General features: G+C 43.5%; 6 non-coding genes across 6 annotated transcripts; all 6 read left to right on the top strand.

Annotated features, from left to right (window-relative positions):
* Positions 1–186: 186 nt before the first annotated feature.
* Positions 187–273, top strand: trnay-gua (transfer RNA tyrosine (anticodon GUA)). Its single transcript is given in 2 exon segments — positions 187–223; positions 238–273. It is a non-coding gene; the product is annotated as a tRNA-Tyr (tRNA).
* Positions 274–1,541: 1,268 nt separating this feature from the next.
* On the top strand, positions 1,542–1,628 carry trnay-gua (transfer RNA tyrosine (anticodon GUA)). Its single transcript is given in 2 exon segments — positions 1,542–1,578; positions 1,593–1,628. It is a non-coding gene; the product is annotated as a tRNA-Tyr (tRNA).
* Positions 1,629–4,253: 2,625 nt separating this feature from the next.
* On the top strand, positions 4,254–4,340 carry trnay-gua (transfer RNA tyrosine (anticodon GUA)). Its single transcript is given in 2 exon segments — positions 4,254–4,290; positions 4,305–4,340. It is a non-coding gene; the product is annotated as a tRNA-Tyr (tRNA).
* A 4,659-nt stretch (positions 4,341–8,999) lies between these two features.
* trnay-gua (transfer RNA tyrosine (anticodon GUA)) lies at positions 9,000–9,086 on the top strand. Its single transcript is given in 2 exon segments — positions 9,000–9,036; positions 9,051–9,086. It is a non-coding gene; the product is annotated as a tRNA-Tyr (tRNA).
* Positions 9,087–9,677: 591 nt separating this feature from the next.
* trnay-gua (transfer RNA tyrosine (anticodon GUA)) lies at positions 9,678–9,764 on the top strand. Its single transcript is given in 2 exon segments — positions 9,678–9,714; positions 9,729–9,764. It is a non-coding gene; the product is annotated as a tRNA-Tyr (tRNA).
* A 3,303-nt stretch (positions 9,765–13,067) lies between these two features.
* Positions 13,068–13,154, top strand: trnay-gua (transfer RNA tyrosine (anticodon GUA)). The gene is given in 2 exon segments: positions 13,068–13,104; positions 13,119–13,154. It is a non-coding gene; the product is annotated as a tRNA-Tyr (tRNA).
* The last annotated feature ends 2,670 nt before the right edge of the window (positions 13,155–15,824 follow it).

The raw sequence follows: 15,824 nt of genomic DNA, 5'->3' as shown, positions 1-15,824 counted from the left end.
CTACTTGCAATCTAAGGGGATGTAGCTCAGAGGAATAGAGCATTAGTTGAACGTACGAAGACCTGGGGGCAATCCTCAGCAGCTCCAAGACACCACCAAACTCAGCAGATTAAATTCTTAAAGGGAACATATGCTTCTGCCGAACCTCTGACCATCTAGGTGATGGCGTTTGAATACATTCGTCACCCTTCGATAGCTCAGTTGGTAGAGCGGAGGACTGTAGATGAAATTGCTGTAATCCTTAGGTCGCTGGTTCAAATCCGGCTCGAAGGATTGTACATTTTCTTGTGGCTTACGCCAACTTTTTGGCAGCAGTGCACCTTGACATGTGCTTGATAAAAAAAATATCTTTCCCTGAGAGAAGAAATCTTCACTTGTTGACCTATGATAGGAATGTTGGTAGAGCACAAGAGAGTTCTCGAGATTGCAACAGTCCTTAGGTCGCTGACTCAAAAGAGTATAACTTTTTCTGCAGTTGTGCCAAGTTTTTGACTTATGCCTAGTGTTTACCCAAAAGCAAGTCATTCCCTGAGCGGGAATCAAACCCAGGCCGCGGTGGTAAAAGAACCGAATCCTAACCACTAGACCAACAGGGAGAGAGAAAAATACATTTCGCAAGCTAAGGGGCTAAACTGCGATTTTATTCCTCGGCTCACTTTTTGTCTATTCCCAAATGCAACTACTTGCAATCTAAGGGGATGTAGCTCAGAGGAATAGAGCATTAGTTGAACGTACGAAGACCTGGGGGCAATCCTCAGCAGCTCCAAGAAACCACCAAACTCAGCAGATTAATTTCTTAAAGGGAACATATGCTTCTGCCAAACCTCTGACCATCTAGGTGATGGCGTTTGACTACATTTTTTATCCTTAGATAGCTCAGTTGGTAGAACGGATGACTGTAGGTGAAATTGCTGTAATCCTTAGGTCGCTGGTTCAAATCCGGCTCGAAGGATTGTACTTTTTCTTGTGGCTTACGCCAACTTTTTGACAGCAATGCACCTTGACATGTGCTTGACAAAAAAATCTTTCCCTGAGAGAAGAAATCTTCACTTGTTGACCTTTGATAGGAATGTTGGTAGAGCACAAGAGAGTTCTCGAGATTGCAACAGTCCTTAGGTCGCTGACTCAGAAGAGTATAACTTTTTCTGCAGTTGTGCCAAGTTTTTGACTTATGCCTAGTGTTTCCCCAAAAGCAAGTCATTCCCTGAGCGGGAATCAAACCCAGGCCGCGGTGGTAAAAGAACCGAATCCTAACCACTAGACCAACAGGGAGAGAGAAAAATACATTTCGCAAGCTAGGGGGCTAAACAGCGATTTTATTCCTCGGCTCACTTTTTGTCTATTCCCAAATGCAACTACTTGCAATCTAAGGGGATGTAGCTCAGAGGAATAGAGCATTAGTTGAACGTACGAAGACCTGGGGGCAATCCTTAGCAGCTCCAAGAAACCACCAAACTCAGCAGATTAATTTCTTAAAGGGAACATATGCTTCTGCCAAACCTCTGACCATCTAGGTGATGACGTTTGACTACATTTTTTATCCTTTGATAGCTCAGTTGGTAGAGCAGAGGACTGTAGGTGAAATTGCTGTAATCCTTAGGTCGCTGGTTCAAATCCGGCTCGAAGGATTGTACTTTTTCTTGTGGCTTACGCCAACTTTTTGACAGCAGTGAACCATGACATGTGCTTGACAAAAAAATATCTTTCCCTGAGAGAAGAAATCTTCACTTGTTGACCTTTGATAGGAATGTTGGTAGAGCAGCAGAGAGTTCTCGAGATTGCAACAGTCCTTAGGTCGCTGATTCAGAAGAGTATAACTTTTTCTGCAGTTGTGCCAAGTTTTTGACTTATGCCTAGTGTTGCCCCAAAAGCAAGTCATTCCCTGAGCGGGAATCAAACCCAGGCAGCGGTGGTAAAAGAACCGAATCCTAACCACTAGACCAACAGGGAGATTGAAAAATACATTTTGCAAGCTAGGGGGCTAAACAGCGATTTTATTCCTCGGCTCACTTTTTATCTATTCCCAAATGCAACTACTTGCAATCTAAGGGGATGTAGCTCAGAGGAATAGAGCATTAGTTGAACGTACGAAGACCTGGGGGCAATCCTTAGCAGCTCCAAGAAACCACCAAACTCAGCAGATTAATTTCTTAAAGGGAACATATGCTGCTGCCAAACCTCTGACCATCTAGGTGATGGCGTTTGACTACATATTTTAACCTTCGATAGCTCAGTTGGTAGAGCGGAGGACTGTAGGTGAAATTGCTGTAATCCTTAGGTCGCTGGTTCAAATCTGGCTCGAAGGATTGTACTTTTTCTTGTGGCTTACGCCAACTTTTTGACAGCAGTGTACCATGACATGTGCTTGACAAAAAAATATCTTTCCCTGAGAGAAGAAATCTTCACTTGTTGACCTTTGATAGGAATGTTGGTAGAGCAGCAGAGAGTTCTCGAGATTAAAACAGTCCTTAGGTCGCTGATTCAGAAGAGTATAACTTTTTCTGCAGTTGTGCCAAGTTTTTGACTTATGCCTAGTGTTGCCCCAAAAGCAAGTCATTCCCTGAGCGGGAATCAAACCCAGGCAGCGGTGGTAAAAGAACCGAATCCTAACCACTAGACCAACAGGGAGATTGAAAAATACATTTTGCAAGCTAGGGGGCTAAACAGCGATTTTATTCCTCGGCTCACTTTTTATCTATTCCCAAATGCAACTACTTGCAATCTAAGGGGATGTAGCTCAGAGGAATAGAGCATTAGTTGAACGTACGAAGACCTGGGGGCAATCCTTAGCAGCTCCAAGAAACCACCAAACTCAGCAGATTAATTTCTTAAAGGGAACATATGCTGCTGCCAAACCTCTGACCATCTAGGTGATGGCGTTTGACTACATATTTTAACCTTCGATAGCTCAGTTGGTAGAGCGGAGGACTGTAGGTGAAATTGCTGTAATCCTTAGGTCGCTGGTTCAAATCTGGCTCGAAGGATTGTACTTTTTATTGTGGCTTACGCCAACTTTTTGACAGCAGTGTACCATGACATGTGCTTGACAAAAAAATATCTTTCCCTGAGAGAAGAAATCTTCACTTGTTGACCTTTGATAGGAATGTTGGTAGAGCAGCAGAGAGTTCTCGAGATTGCAACAGTCCTTAGGTCGCTGATTCAGAAGAGTATAACTTTTTCTGCAGTTGTGCCAAGTTTTTGACTTATGCCTAGTGTTGCCCCAAAAGCAAGTCATTCCCTGAGCGGGAATCAAACCCAGGCAGCGGTGGTAAAAGAACCGAATCCTAACCACTAGACCAACAGGGAGATTGAAAAATACATTTTGCAAGCTAGGGGGCTAAACAGCGATTTTATTCCTCGGCTCACTTTTTATCTATTCCCAAATGCAACTACTTGCAATCTAAGGGGATGTAGCTCAGAGGAATAGAGCATTAGTTGAACGTACGAAGACCTGGGGGCAATCCTTAGCAGCTCCAAGAAACCACCAAACTCAGCAGATTAATTTCTTAAAGGGAACATATGCTGCTGCCAAACCTCTGACCATCTAGGTGATGGCGTTTGACTACATATTTTAACCTTCGATAGCTCAGTTGGTAGAGCGGAGGACTGTAGGTGAAATTGCTGTAATCCTTAGGTCGCTGGTTCAAATCTGGCTCGAAGGATTGTACTTTTTTTTGTGGCTTACGCCAACTTTTTGACAGCAGTGTACCATGACATGTGCTTGACAAAAAAATATATTTCCCTGAGAGAAGAAATCTTCACTTGTTGACCTTTGATAGGAATGTTGGTAGAGCAGCAGAGAGTTCTCGAGATTGCAACAGTCCTTAGGTCGCTGATTCAGAAGAGTATAACTTTTTCTGCAGTTGTGCCAAGTTTTTGACTTATGCCTAGTGTTTCCCCAAAAGCAAGTCATTCCCTGAGCGGGAATCAAACCCAGGCCGCGGTGGTAAAAGAACCGAATCCTAACCACTAGACCAACAGGGAGAGAGAAAAATACATTTCGCAAGCTAGGGGGCTAAACAGCGATTTTATTCCTCGGCTCACTTTTTGTCTATTCCCAAATGCAACTACTTGCAATCTAAGGGGATGTAGCTCAGAGGAATAGAGCATTAGTTGAACGTACGAAGACCTGGGGGCAATCCTTAGCAGCTCCAAGAAACCACCAAACTCAGCAGATTAATTTCTTAAAGGGAACATATGCTTCTGCCAAACCTCTGACCATCTAGGTGATGGCGTTTGACCACATTTTTTATCCTTCGATAGCTCAGTTGGTAGAGTGGAGGACTGTAGGTGAAATTGCTGTAATCCTTAGGTCGCTGGTTCAAATCCGGCTCGAAGGATTGTACTTTTTCTTGTGGTTTACGGCAACTTTTTGACAGCAGTGAACCATGACATGTGCTTGACAAAAAAATATCTTTCCCTGAGAGAAGAAATCTTCACTTGTTGACCTTTGATAGGAATGTTGGTAGAGCAGCAGAGAGTTCTCGAGATTGCAACAGTCCTTAGGTCGCTGATTCAGAAGAGTATAACTTTTTCTGCAGTTGTGCCAAGTTTTTGACTTATGCCTAGTGTTTCCCCAAAAGCAAGTCATTCCCTGAGCGGGAATCAAACCCAGGCCGCGGTGGTAAAAGAACCGAATCCTAACCACTAGACCAACAGGGAGAGAGAAAAATACATTTCGCAAGCTAGGGGGCTAAACAGCGATTTTATTCATCGGCTCACTTTTTATCTATTCCCAAATGCAACTACTTGCAATCTAAGGGGATGTAGCTCAGAGGAATAGAGCATTAGTTGAACGTACGAAGACCTGGGGGCAATCCTTAGCAGCTCCAAGAAACCACCAAACTCAGCAGATTAATTTCTTAAAGGGAACATATGCTGCTGCCAAACCTCTGACCATCTAGGTGATGGCGTTTGACTACATATTTTAACCTTCGATAGCTCAGTTGGTAGAGTGGAGGACTGTAGGTGAAATTGCTGTAATCCTTAGGTCGCTGGTTCAAATCTGGCTCGAAGGATTGTACTTTTTTTTGTGGCTTACGCCAACTTTTTGACAGCAGTGTACCATGACATGTGCTTGACAAAAAAATATATTTCCCTGAGAGAAGAAATCTTCACTTGTTGACCTTTGATAGGAATGTTGGTAGAGCAGCAGAGAGTTCTCGAGATTGCAACAGTCCTTAGGTCGCTGATTCAGAAGAGTATAACTTTTTCTGCAGTTGTGCCAAGTTTTTGACTTATGCCTAGTGTTTCCCCAAAAGCAAGTCATTCCCTGAGCGGGAATCAAACCCAGGCCGCGGTGGTAAAAGAACCGAATCCTAACCACTAGACCAACAGGGAGAGAGAAAAATACATTTCGCAAGCTAGGGGGCTAAACAGCGATTTTATTCCTCGGCTCACTTTTTGTCTATTCCCAAATGCAACTACTTGCAATCTAAGGGGATGTAGCTCAGAGGAATAGAGCATTAGTTGAACGTACGAAGACCTGGGGGCAATCCTTAGCAGCTCCAAGAAACCACCAAACTCAGCAGATTAATTTCTTAAAGGGAACATATGCTGCTGCCAAACCTCTGACCATCTAGGTGATGGCGTTTGACTACATATTTTAACCTTCGATAGCTCATTTGGTAGAGCGGAGGACTGTAGGTGAAATTGCTGTAATCCTTAGGTCGCTGGTTCAAATCTGGCTCGAAGGATTGTACTTTTTCTTGTGGTTTACGGCAACTTTTTGACAGCAGTGAACCATGACATGTGCTTGACAAAAAAATATCTTTCCCTGAGAGAAGAAATCTTCACTTGTTGACCTTTGATAGGAATGTTGGTAGAGCAGCAGAGAGTTCTCGAGATTGCAACAGTCCTTAGGTCGCTGATTCAGAAGAGTATAACTTTTTCTGCAGTTGTGCCAAGTTTTTGACTTATGCCTAGTGTTTCCCCAAAAGCAAGTCATTCCCTGAGCGGGAATCAAACCCAGGCCGCGGTGGTAAAAGAACCGAATCCTAACCACTAGACCAACAGGGAGAGAGAAAAATACATTTCGCAAGCTAGGGGGCTAAACAGCGATTTTATTCCTCGGCTCACTTTTTGTCTATTCCCAAATGCAACTACTTGCAATCTAAGGGGATGTAGCTCAGAGGAATAGAGCATTAGTTGAACGTACGAAGACCTGGGGGCAATCCTTAGCAGCTCCAAGAAACCACCAAACTCAGCAGATTAATTTCTTAAAGGGAACATATGCTGCTGCCAAACCTCTGACCATCTAGGTGATGGCGTTTGACTACATATTTTAACCTTCGATAGCTTATTTGGTAGAGCGGAGGACTGTAGGTGAAATTGCTGTAATCCTTAGGTCGCTGGTTCAAATCTGGCTCGAAGGATTGTACTTTTTCTTGTGGCTTACGCCAACTTTTTGACAGCAGTGTACCATGACATGTGCTTGACAAAAAAATATATTTCCCTGAGAGAAGAAATCTTCACTTGTTGACCTTTGATAGGAATGTTGGTAGAGCAGCAGAGAGTTCTCGAGATTGCAACAGTCCTTAGGTCGCTGATTCAGAAGAGTATAACTTTTTCTGCAGTTGTGCCAAGTTTTTGACTTATGCCTAGTGTTTCCCCAAAAGCAAGTCATTCCCTGAGCGGGAATCAAACCCAGGCCGCGGTGGTAAAAGAACCGAATCCTAACCACTAGACCAACAGGGAGAGAGAAAAATACATTTCGCAAGCTAGGGGGCTAAACAGCGATTTTATTCCTCGGCTCACTTTTTGTCTATTCCCAAATGCAACTACTTGCAATCTAAGGGGATGTAGCTCAGAGGAATAGAGCATTAGTTGAACGTACGAAGACCTGGGGGCAATCCTTAGCAGCTCCAAGAAACCACCAAACTCAGCAGATTAATTTCTTAAAGGGAACATATGCTTCTGCCAAACCTCTGACCATCTAGGTGATGGCGTTTGACTACATTTTTTATCCTTCGATAGCTCAGTTGGTAGAGTGGAGGACTGTAGGTGAAATTGCTGTAATCCTTAGGTCGCTGGTTCAAATCCGACTCGAAGGATTGTACTTTTTCTTGTGGTTTACGGCAATTTTTTGACAGCAGTGAACCATGACATGTGCTTGACAAAAAAATATCTTTCCCTGAGAGAAGAAATCTTCACTTGTTGACCTTTGATAGGAATGTTGGTAGAGCAGCAGAGAGTTCTCGAGATTGCAACAGTCCTTAGGTCGCTGATTCAGAAGAGTATAACTTTTTCTGCAGTTGTGCCAAGTTTTTGACTTATGCCTAGTGTTTCCCCAAAAGCAAGTCATTCCCTGAGCGGGAATCAAACCCAGGCCGCGGTGGTAAAAGAACCGAATCCTAACCACTAGACCAACAGGGAGAGAGAAAAATACATTATGCAAGCTAGGGGGCTAAACAGCGATTTTATTCATCGGCTCACTTTTTATCTATTCCCAAATGCAACTACTTGCAATCTAAGGGGATGTAGCTCAGAGGAATAGAGCATTAGTTGAACGTACGAAGACCTGGGGGCAATCCTTAGCAGCTCCAAGAAACCACCAAACTCAGCAGATTAATTTCTTAAAGGGAACATATGCTGCTGCCAAACCTCTGACCATCTAGGTGATGGCGTTTGACTACATATTTTAACCTTCGATAGCTCAGTTGGTAGAGCGGAGGACTGTAGGTGAAATTGCTGTAATCCTTAGGTCGCTGGTTCAAATCTGGCTCGAAGGATTGTACTTTTTTTTGTGGCTTACGCCAACTTTTTGACAGCAGTGTACCATGACATGTGCTTGACAAAAAAATATATTTCCCTGAGAGAAGAAATCTTCACTTGTTGACCTTTGATAGGAATGTTGGTAGAGCAGCAGAGAGTTCTCGAGATTGCAACAGTCCTTAGGTCGCTGATTCAGAAGAGTATAACTTTTTCTGCAGTTGTGCCAAGTTTTTGACTTATGCCTAGTGTTTCCCCAAAAGCAAGTCATTCCCTGAGCGGGAATCAAACCCAGGCCGCGGTGGTAAAAGAACCGAATCCTAACCACTAGACCAACAGGGAGAGAGAAAAATACATTTCGCAAGCTAGGGGGCTAAACAGCGATTTTATTCCTCGGCTCACTTTTTGTCTATTCCCAAATGCAACTACTTGCAATCTAAGGGGATGTAGCTCAGAGGAATAGAGCATTAGTTGAACGTACGAAGACCTGGGGGCAATCCTTAGCAGCTCCAAGAAACCACCAAACTCAGCAGATTAATTTCTTAAAGGGAACATATGCTGCTGCCAAACCTCTGACCATCTAGGTGATGGCGTTTGACTACATATTTTAACCTTCGATAGCTCAGTTGGTAGAGCGGAGGACTGTAGGTGAAATTGCTGTAATCCTTAGGTCGCTGGTTCAAATCTGGCTCGAAGGATTGTACTTTTTCTTGTGGCTTACGCCAACTTTTTGACAGCAGTGTACCATGACATGTGCTTGACAAAAAAATATATTTCCCTGAGAGAAGAAATCTTCACTTGTTGACCTTTGATAGGAATGTTGGTAGAGCAGCAGAGAGTTCTCGAGATTGCAACAGTCCTTAGGTCGCTGATTCAGAAGAGTATAACTTTTTCTGCAGTTGTGCCAAGTTTTTGACTTATGCCTAGTGTTTCCCCAAAAGCAAGTCATTCCCTGAGCGGGAATCAAACCCAGGCCGCGGTGGTAAAAGAACCGAATCCTAACCACTAGACCAACAGGGAGAGAGAAAAATACATTTCGCAAGCTAGGGGGCTAAACAGCGATTTTATTCCTCGGCTCACTTTTTGTCTATTCCCAAATGCAACTACTTGCAATCTAAGGGGATGTAGCTCAGAGGAATAGAGCATTAGTTGAACGTACGAAGACCTGGGGGCAATCCTTAGCAGCTCCAAGAAACCACCAAACTCAGCAGATTAATTTCTTAAAGGGAACATATGCTTCTGCCAAACCTCTGACCATCTAGGTGATGGCGTTTGACTACATTTTTTATCCTTCGATAGCTCAGTTGGTAGAGCGGAGGACTGTAGGTGAAATTGCTGTAATCCTTAGGTCGCTGGTTCAAATCCGGCTCGAAGGATTGTACTTTTTCTTGTGGTTTACGGCAACTTTTTGACAGCAGTGAACCATGACATGTGCTTGACAAAAAAATATCTTTCCCTGAGAGAAGAAATCTTCACTTGTTGACCTTTGATAGGAATGTTGGTAGAGCAGCAGAGAGTTCTCGAGATTGCAACAGTCCTTAGGTCGCTGATTCAGAAGAGTATAACTTTTTCGGCAGTTGTGCCAAGTTTTTGACTTATGCCTAGTGTTGCCCCAAAAGCAAGTCATTCCCTGAGCGGGAATCAAACCCAGGCAGCGGTGGTAAAAGAACCGAATCCTAACCACTAGACCAACAGGGAGATTGAAAAATACATTTTGCAAGCTAGGGGGCTAAACAGCGATTTTATTCCTCGGCTCACTTTTTATCTATTCCCAAATGCAACTACTTGCAATCTAAGGGGATGTAGCTCAGAGGAATAGAGCATTAGTTGAACGTACGAAGACCTGGGGGCAATCCTTAGCAGCTCCAAGAAACCACCAAACTCAGCAGATTAATTTCTTAAAGGGAACATATGCTGCTGCCAAACCTCTGACCATCTAGGTGATGGCGTTTGACTACATATTTTAACCTTCGATAGCTCAGTTGGTAGAGCGGAGGACTGTAGGTGAAATTGCTGTAATCCTTAGGTCGCTGGTTCAAATCCGGCTCGAAGGATTGTACTTTTTCTTGTGGTTTACGGCAACTTTTTGACAGCAGTGAACCATGACATGTGCTTGACAAAAAAATATCTTTCCCTGAGAGAAGAAATCTTCACTTGTTGACCTTTGATAGGAATGTTGGTAGAGCAGCAGAGAGTTCTCGAGATTGCAACAGTCCTTAGGTCGCTGATTCAGAAGAGTATAACTTTTTCTGCAGTTGTGCCAAGTTTTTGACTTATGCCTAGTGTTTCCCCAAAAGCAAGTCATTCCCTGAGCGGGAATCAAACCCAGGCCGCGGTGGTAAAAGAACCGAATCCTAACCACTAGACCAACAGGGAGAGAGAAAAATACATTTCGCAAGCTAGGGGGCTAAACAGCGATTTTATTCATCGGCTCACTTTTTGTCTATTCCCAAATGCAACTACTTGCAATCTAAGGGGATGTAGCTCAGAGGAATAGAGCATTAGTTGAACGTACGAAGACCTGGGGGCAATCCTTAGCAGCTCCAAGAAACCACCAAACTCAGCAGATTAATTTCTTAAAGGGAACATATGCTTCTGCCAAACCTCTGACCATCTAGGTGATGGCGTTTGACTACATATTTTAACCTTCGATAGCTCAGTTGGTAGAGCGGAGGACTGTAGGTGAAATTGCTTTAATCCTTAGGTCGCTGGTTCAAATCTGGCTCGAAGGATTGTACTTTTTTTTGTGGCTTACGCCAACTTTTTGACAGCAGTGTACCATGACATGTGCTTGACAAAAAAATATATTTCCCTGAGAGAAGAAATCTTCACTTGTTGACCTTTGATAGGAATGTTGGTAGAGCAGCAGAGAGTTCTCGAGATTGCAACAGTCCGTATGTCGCTGACTCAGAAGAGTATAACTTATTCTGCAGTTGTTCCAAGTTTTTGACTTATGCCTAGTGTTTACCCAAAAGCAAGTCATTCCCTGAGCGGGAATCAAACCCAGGCCGCGGTGGTAAAAGAACCGAATCCTTACCACTAGACCAACAGGGAGAGAGAAAAATACATTTCGCAAGCTAGGGGGCTAAACAGCGATTTTATTCCTCGGCTCACTTTTTATCTATTCCCAAATGCAACTACTTGCAATCTAAGGGGATGTAGCTCAGAGGAATAGAGCATTAGTTGAACGTACGAAGACCTGGGGGCAATCCTTAGCAGCTCCAAGAAACCACCAAACTCAGCAGATTAATTTCTTAAAGGGAACATATGCTGCTGCCAAACCTCTGACCATCTAGGTGATGGCGTTTGACTATATATTTTAACCTTCGATAGCTCAGTTGGTAGAGCAGAGGACTCTAGGTGAAATTGCTGTAATCCTTAGGTCGCTGGTTCAAATCTGGCTCGAAGGATTGTACTTTTTCTTGTGGCTTACGCCAACTTTTTGACAGCAGTGTACCATGACATGTGCTTGACAAAAAAATATATTTCCCTGAGAGAAGAAATCTTCACTTGTTGACCTTTGATAGGAATGTTGGTAGAGCAGCAGAGAGTTCTCGAGATTGCAACAGTCCTTAGGTCGCTGATTCAGAAGAGTATAACTTTTTCTGCAGTTGTGCCAAGTTTTTGACTTATGCCTAGTGTTTCCCCAAAAGCAAGTCATTCCCTGAGCGGGAATCAAACCCAGGCCGCGGTGGTAAAAGAACCGAATCCTAACCACTAGACCAACAGGGAGAGAGAAAAATACATTTCGCAAGCTAGGGGGCTAAACAGCGATTTTATTCCTCGGCTCACTTTTTGTCTATTCCCAAATGCAACTACTTGCAATCTAAGGGGATGTAGCTCAGAGGAATAGAGCATTAGTTGAACGTACGAAGACCTGGGGGCAATCCTTAGCAGCTCCAAGAAACCACCAAACTCAGCAGATTAATTTCTTAAAGGGAACATATGCTGCTGCCAAACCTCTGACCATCTAGGTGATGGCGTTTGACTACATATTTTAACCTTCGATAGCTCAGTTGGTAGAGCGGAGGACTGTAGGTGAAATTGCTGTAATCCTTAGGTCGCTGGTTCAAATCTGGCTCGAAGGATTGTACTTTTTCTTGTGGCTTACGCCAACTTTTTGACAGCAGTGTACCATGACATGTGCTTGACAAAAAAATATCTTTCCCTGAGAGAAGAAATCTTCACTTGTTGACCTTTGATAGGAATGTTGGTAGAGCAGCAGAGAGTTCTCGAGATTGCAACAGTCCTTAGGTCGCTGATTCAGAAGAGTATAACTTTTTCTGCAGTTGTGCCAAGTTTTTGACTTATGCCTAGTGTTTCCCCAAAAGCAAGTCATTCCCTGAGCGGGAATCAAACCCAGGCCGCGGTGGTAAAAGAACCGAATCCTAACCACTAGACCAACAGGGAGAGAGAAAAATACATTTCGCAAGCTAGGGGGCTAAACAGCGATTTTATTCATCGGCTCACTTTTTATCTATTCCCAAATGCAACTACTTGCAATCTAAGGGGATGTAGCTCAGAGGAATAGAGCATTAGTTGAACGTACGAAGACCTGGGGGCAATCCTTAGCAGCTCCAAGAAACCACCAAACTCAGCAGATTAATTTCTTAAAGGGAACATATGCTGCTGCCAAACCTCTGACCATCTAGGTGATGGCGTTTGACTACATATTTTAACCTTCGATAGCTCAGTTGGTAGAGCGGAGGACTGTAGGTGAAATTGCTGTAATCCTTAGGTCGCTGGTTCAAATCTGGCTCGAAGGATTGTACTTTTTTTTGTGGTTTACGGCAACTTTTTGACAGCAGTGTACCATGACATGTGCTTGACAAAAAAATATCTTTCCCTGAGAGAAGAAATCTTCACTTGTTGACCTTTGATAGGAATGTTGGTAGAGCAGCAGAGAGTTCTCGAGATTGCAACAGTCCTTAGGTCGCTGATTCAGAAGAGTATAACTTTTTCGGCAGTTGTGCCAAGTTTTTGACTTATGCCTAGTGTTGCCCCAAAAGCAAGTCATTCCCTGAGCGGGAATCAAACCCAGGCAGCGGTGGTAAAAGAACCGAATCCTAACCACTAGACCAACAGGGAGATTGAAAAATACATTTTGCAAGCTAGGGGGCTAAACAGCGATTTTATTCCTCGGCTCACTTTTTATCTATTCCCAAATGCAACTACTTGCAATCTAAGGGGATGTAGCTCAGAGGAATAGAGCATTAGTTGAACGTACGAAGACCTGGGGGCAATCCTTAGCAGCTCCAAGAAACCACCAAACTCAGCAGATTAATTTCTTAAAGGGAACATATGCTGCTGCCAAACCTCTGACCATCTAGGTGATGGCGTTTGACTACATATTTTAACCTTCGATAGCTCAGTTGGTAGAGCGGAGGACTGTAGGTGAAATTGCTGTAATCCTTAGGTCGCTGGTTCAAATCCGGCTCGAAGGATTGTACTTTTTCTTGTGGTTTACGGCAACTTTTTGACAGCAGTGAACCATGACATGTGCTTGACAAAAAAATATCTTTCCCTGAGAGAAGAAATCTTCACTTGTTGACCTTTGATAGGAATGTTGGTAGAGCAGCAGAGAGTTCTCGAGATTGCAACAGTCCTTAGGTCGCTGATTCAGAAGAGTATAACTTTTTCTGCAGTTGTGCCAAGTTTTTGACTTATGCCTAGTGTTTCCCCAAAAGCAAGTCATTCCCTGAGCGGGAATCAAACCCAGGCCGCGGTGGTAAAAGAACCGAATCCTAACCACTAGACCAACAGGGAGAGAGAAAAATACATTTCGCAAGCTAGGGGGCTAAACAGCGATTTTATTCATCGGCTCACTTTTTGTCTATTCCCAAATGCAACTACTTGCAATCTAAGGGGATGTAGCTCAGAGGAATAGAGCATTAGTTGAACGTACGAAGACCTGGGGGCAATCCTTAGCAGCTCCAAGAAACCACCAAACTCAGCAGATTAATTTCTTAAAGGGAACATATGCTTCTGCCAAACCTCTGACCATCTAGGTGATGGCGTTTGACTACATATTTTAACCTTCGATAGCTCAGTTGGTAGAGCGGAGGACTGTAGGTGAAATTGCTTTAATCCTTAGGTCGCTGGTTCAAATCTGGCTCGAAGGATTGTACTTTTTTTTGTGGCTTACGCCAACTTTTTGACAGCAGTGTACCATGACATGTGCTTGACAAAAAAATATATTTCCCTGAGAGAAGAAATCTTCACTTGTTGACCTTTGATAGGAATGTTGGTAGAGCAGCAGAGAGTTCTCGAGATTGCAACAGTCCGTATGTCGCTGACTCAGAAGAGTATAACTTATTCTGCAGTTGTTCCAAGTTTTTGACTTATGCCTAGTGTTTACCCAAAAGCAAGTCATTCCCTGAGCGGGAATCAAACCCAGGCCGCGGTGGTAAAAGAACCGAATCCTTACCACTAGACCAACAGGGAGAGAGAAAAATACATTTCGCAAGCTAGGGGGCTAAACAGCGATTTTATTCCTCGGCTCACTTTTTATCTATTCCCAAATGCAACTACTTGCAATCTAAGGGGATGTAGCTCAGAGGAATAGAGCATTAGTTGAACGTACGAAGACCTGGGGGCAATCCTTAGCAGCTCCAAGAAACCACCAAACTCAGCAGATTAATTTCTTAAAGGGAACATATGCTGCTGCCAAACCTCTGACCATCTAGGTGATGGCGTTTGACTATATATTTTAACCTTCGATAGCTCAGTTGGTAGAGCAGAGGACTCTAGGTGAAATTGCTGTAATCCTTAGGTCGCTGGTTCAAATCTGGCTCGAAGGATTGTACTTTTTCTTGTGGCTTACGCCAACTTTTTGACAGCAGTGTACCATGACATGTGCTTGACAAAAAAATATATTTCCCTGAGAGAAGAAATCTTCACTTGTTGACCTTTGATAGGAATGTTGGTAGAGCAGCAGAGAGTTCTCGAGATTGCAACAGTCCTTAGGTCGCTGATTCAGAAGAGTATAACTTTTTCTGCAGTTGTGCCAAGTTTTTGACTTATGCCTAGTGTTTCCCCAAAAGCAAGTCATTCCCTGAGCGGGAATCAAACCCAGGCCGCGGTGGTAAAAGAACCGAATCCTAACCACTAGACCAACAGGGAGAGAGAAAAATACATTTCGCAAGCTAGGGGGCTAAACAGCGATTTTATTCCTCGGCTCACTTTTTGTCTATTCCCAAATGCAACTACTTGCAATCTAAGGGGATGTAGCTCAGAGGAATAGAGCATTAGTTGAACGTACGAAGACCTGGGGGCAATCCTTAGCAGCTCCAAGAAACCACCAAACTCAGCAGATTAATTTCTTAAAGGGAACATATGCTGCTGCCAAACCTCTGACCATCTAGGTGATGGCGTTTGACTATATATTTTAACCTTCGATAGCTCAGTTGGTAGAGCAGAGGACTCTAGGTGAAATTGCTGTAATCCTTAGGTCGCTGGTTCAAATCTGGCTCGAAGGATTGTACTTTTTCTTGTGGCTTACGCCAACTTTTTGACAGCAGTGTACCATGACATGTGCTTGACAAAAAAATATATTTCCCTGAGAGAAGAAATCTTCACTTGTTGACCTTTGATAGGAATGTTGGTAGAGCAGCAGAGAGTTCTCGAGATTGCAACAGTCCTTAGGTCGCTGATTCAGAAGAGTATAACTTTTTCTGCAGTTGTGCCAAGTTTTTGACTTATGCCTAGTGTTTCCCCAAAAGCAAGTCATTCCCTGAGCGGGAATCAAACCCAGGCCGCGGTGGTAAAAGAACCGAATCCTAACCACTAGACCAACAGGGAGAGAGAAAAATACATTTCGCAAGCTAGGGGGCTAAACAGCGATTTTATTCCTCGGCTCACTTTTTGTCTATTCCCAAATGCAACTACTTGCAATCTAAGGGGATGTAGCTCAGAGGAATAGAGCATTAGTTGAACGTACGAAGACCTGGGGGCAATCCTTAGCAGCTCCAAGAAACCACCAAACTCAGCAGATTAATTTCTTAAAGGGAACATATGCTGCTGCCAAACCTCTGACCATCTAGGTGATGGCGTTTGACTACATATTTTAACCTTCGATAGCTCAGTTGGTAGAGCGGAGGACTGTAGGTGAAATT

The sequence above is a fragment of the Oncorhynchus clarkii genome, unplaced genomic scaffold (assembly GCF_045791955.1).
Source record: "Oncorhynchus clarkii lewisi isolate Uvic-CL-2024 unplaced genomic scaffold, UVic_Ocla_1.0 unplaced_contig_1341_pilon_pilon, whole genome shotgun sequence".
NCBI classification, from domain to species: Eukaryota; Metazoa; Chordata; class Actinopteri; order Salmoniformes; family Salmonidae; genus Oncorhynchus; species Oncorhynchus clarkii.
The sequence above is the reverse complement of the archived record's forward strand: the minus strand, read 5'-3'. Positions and strand labels throughout refer to the sequence as shown.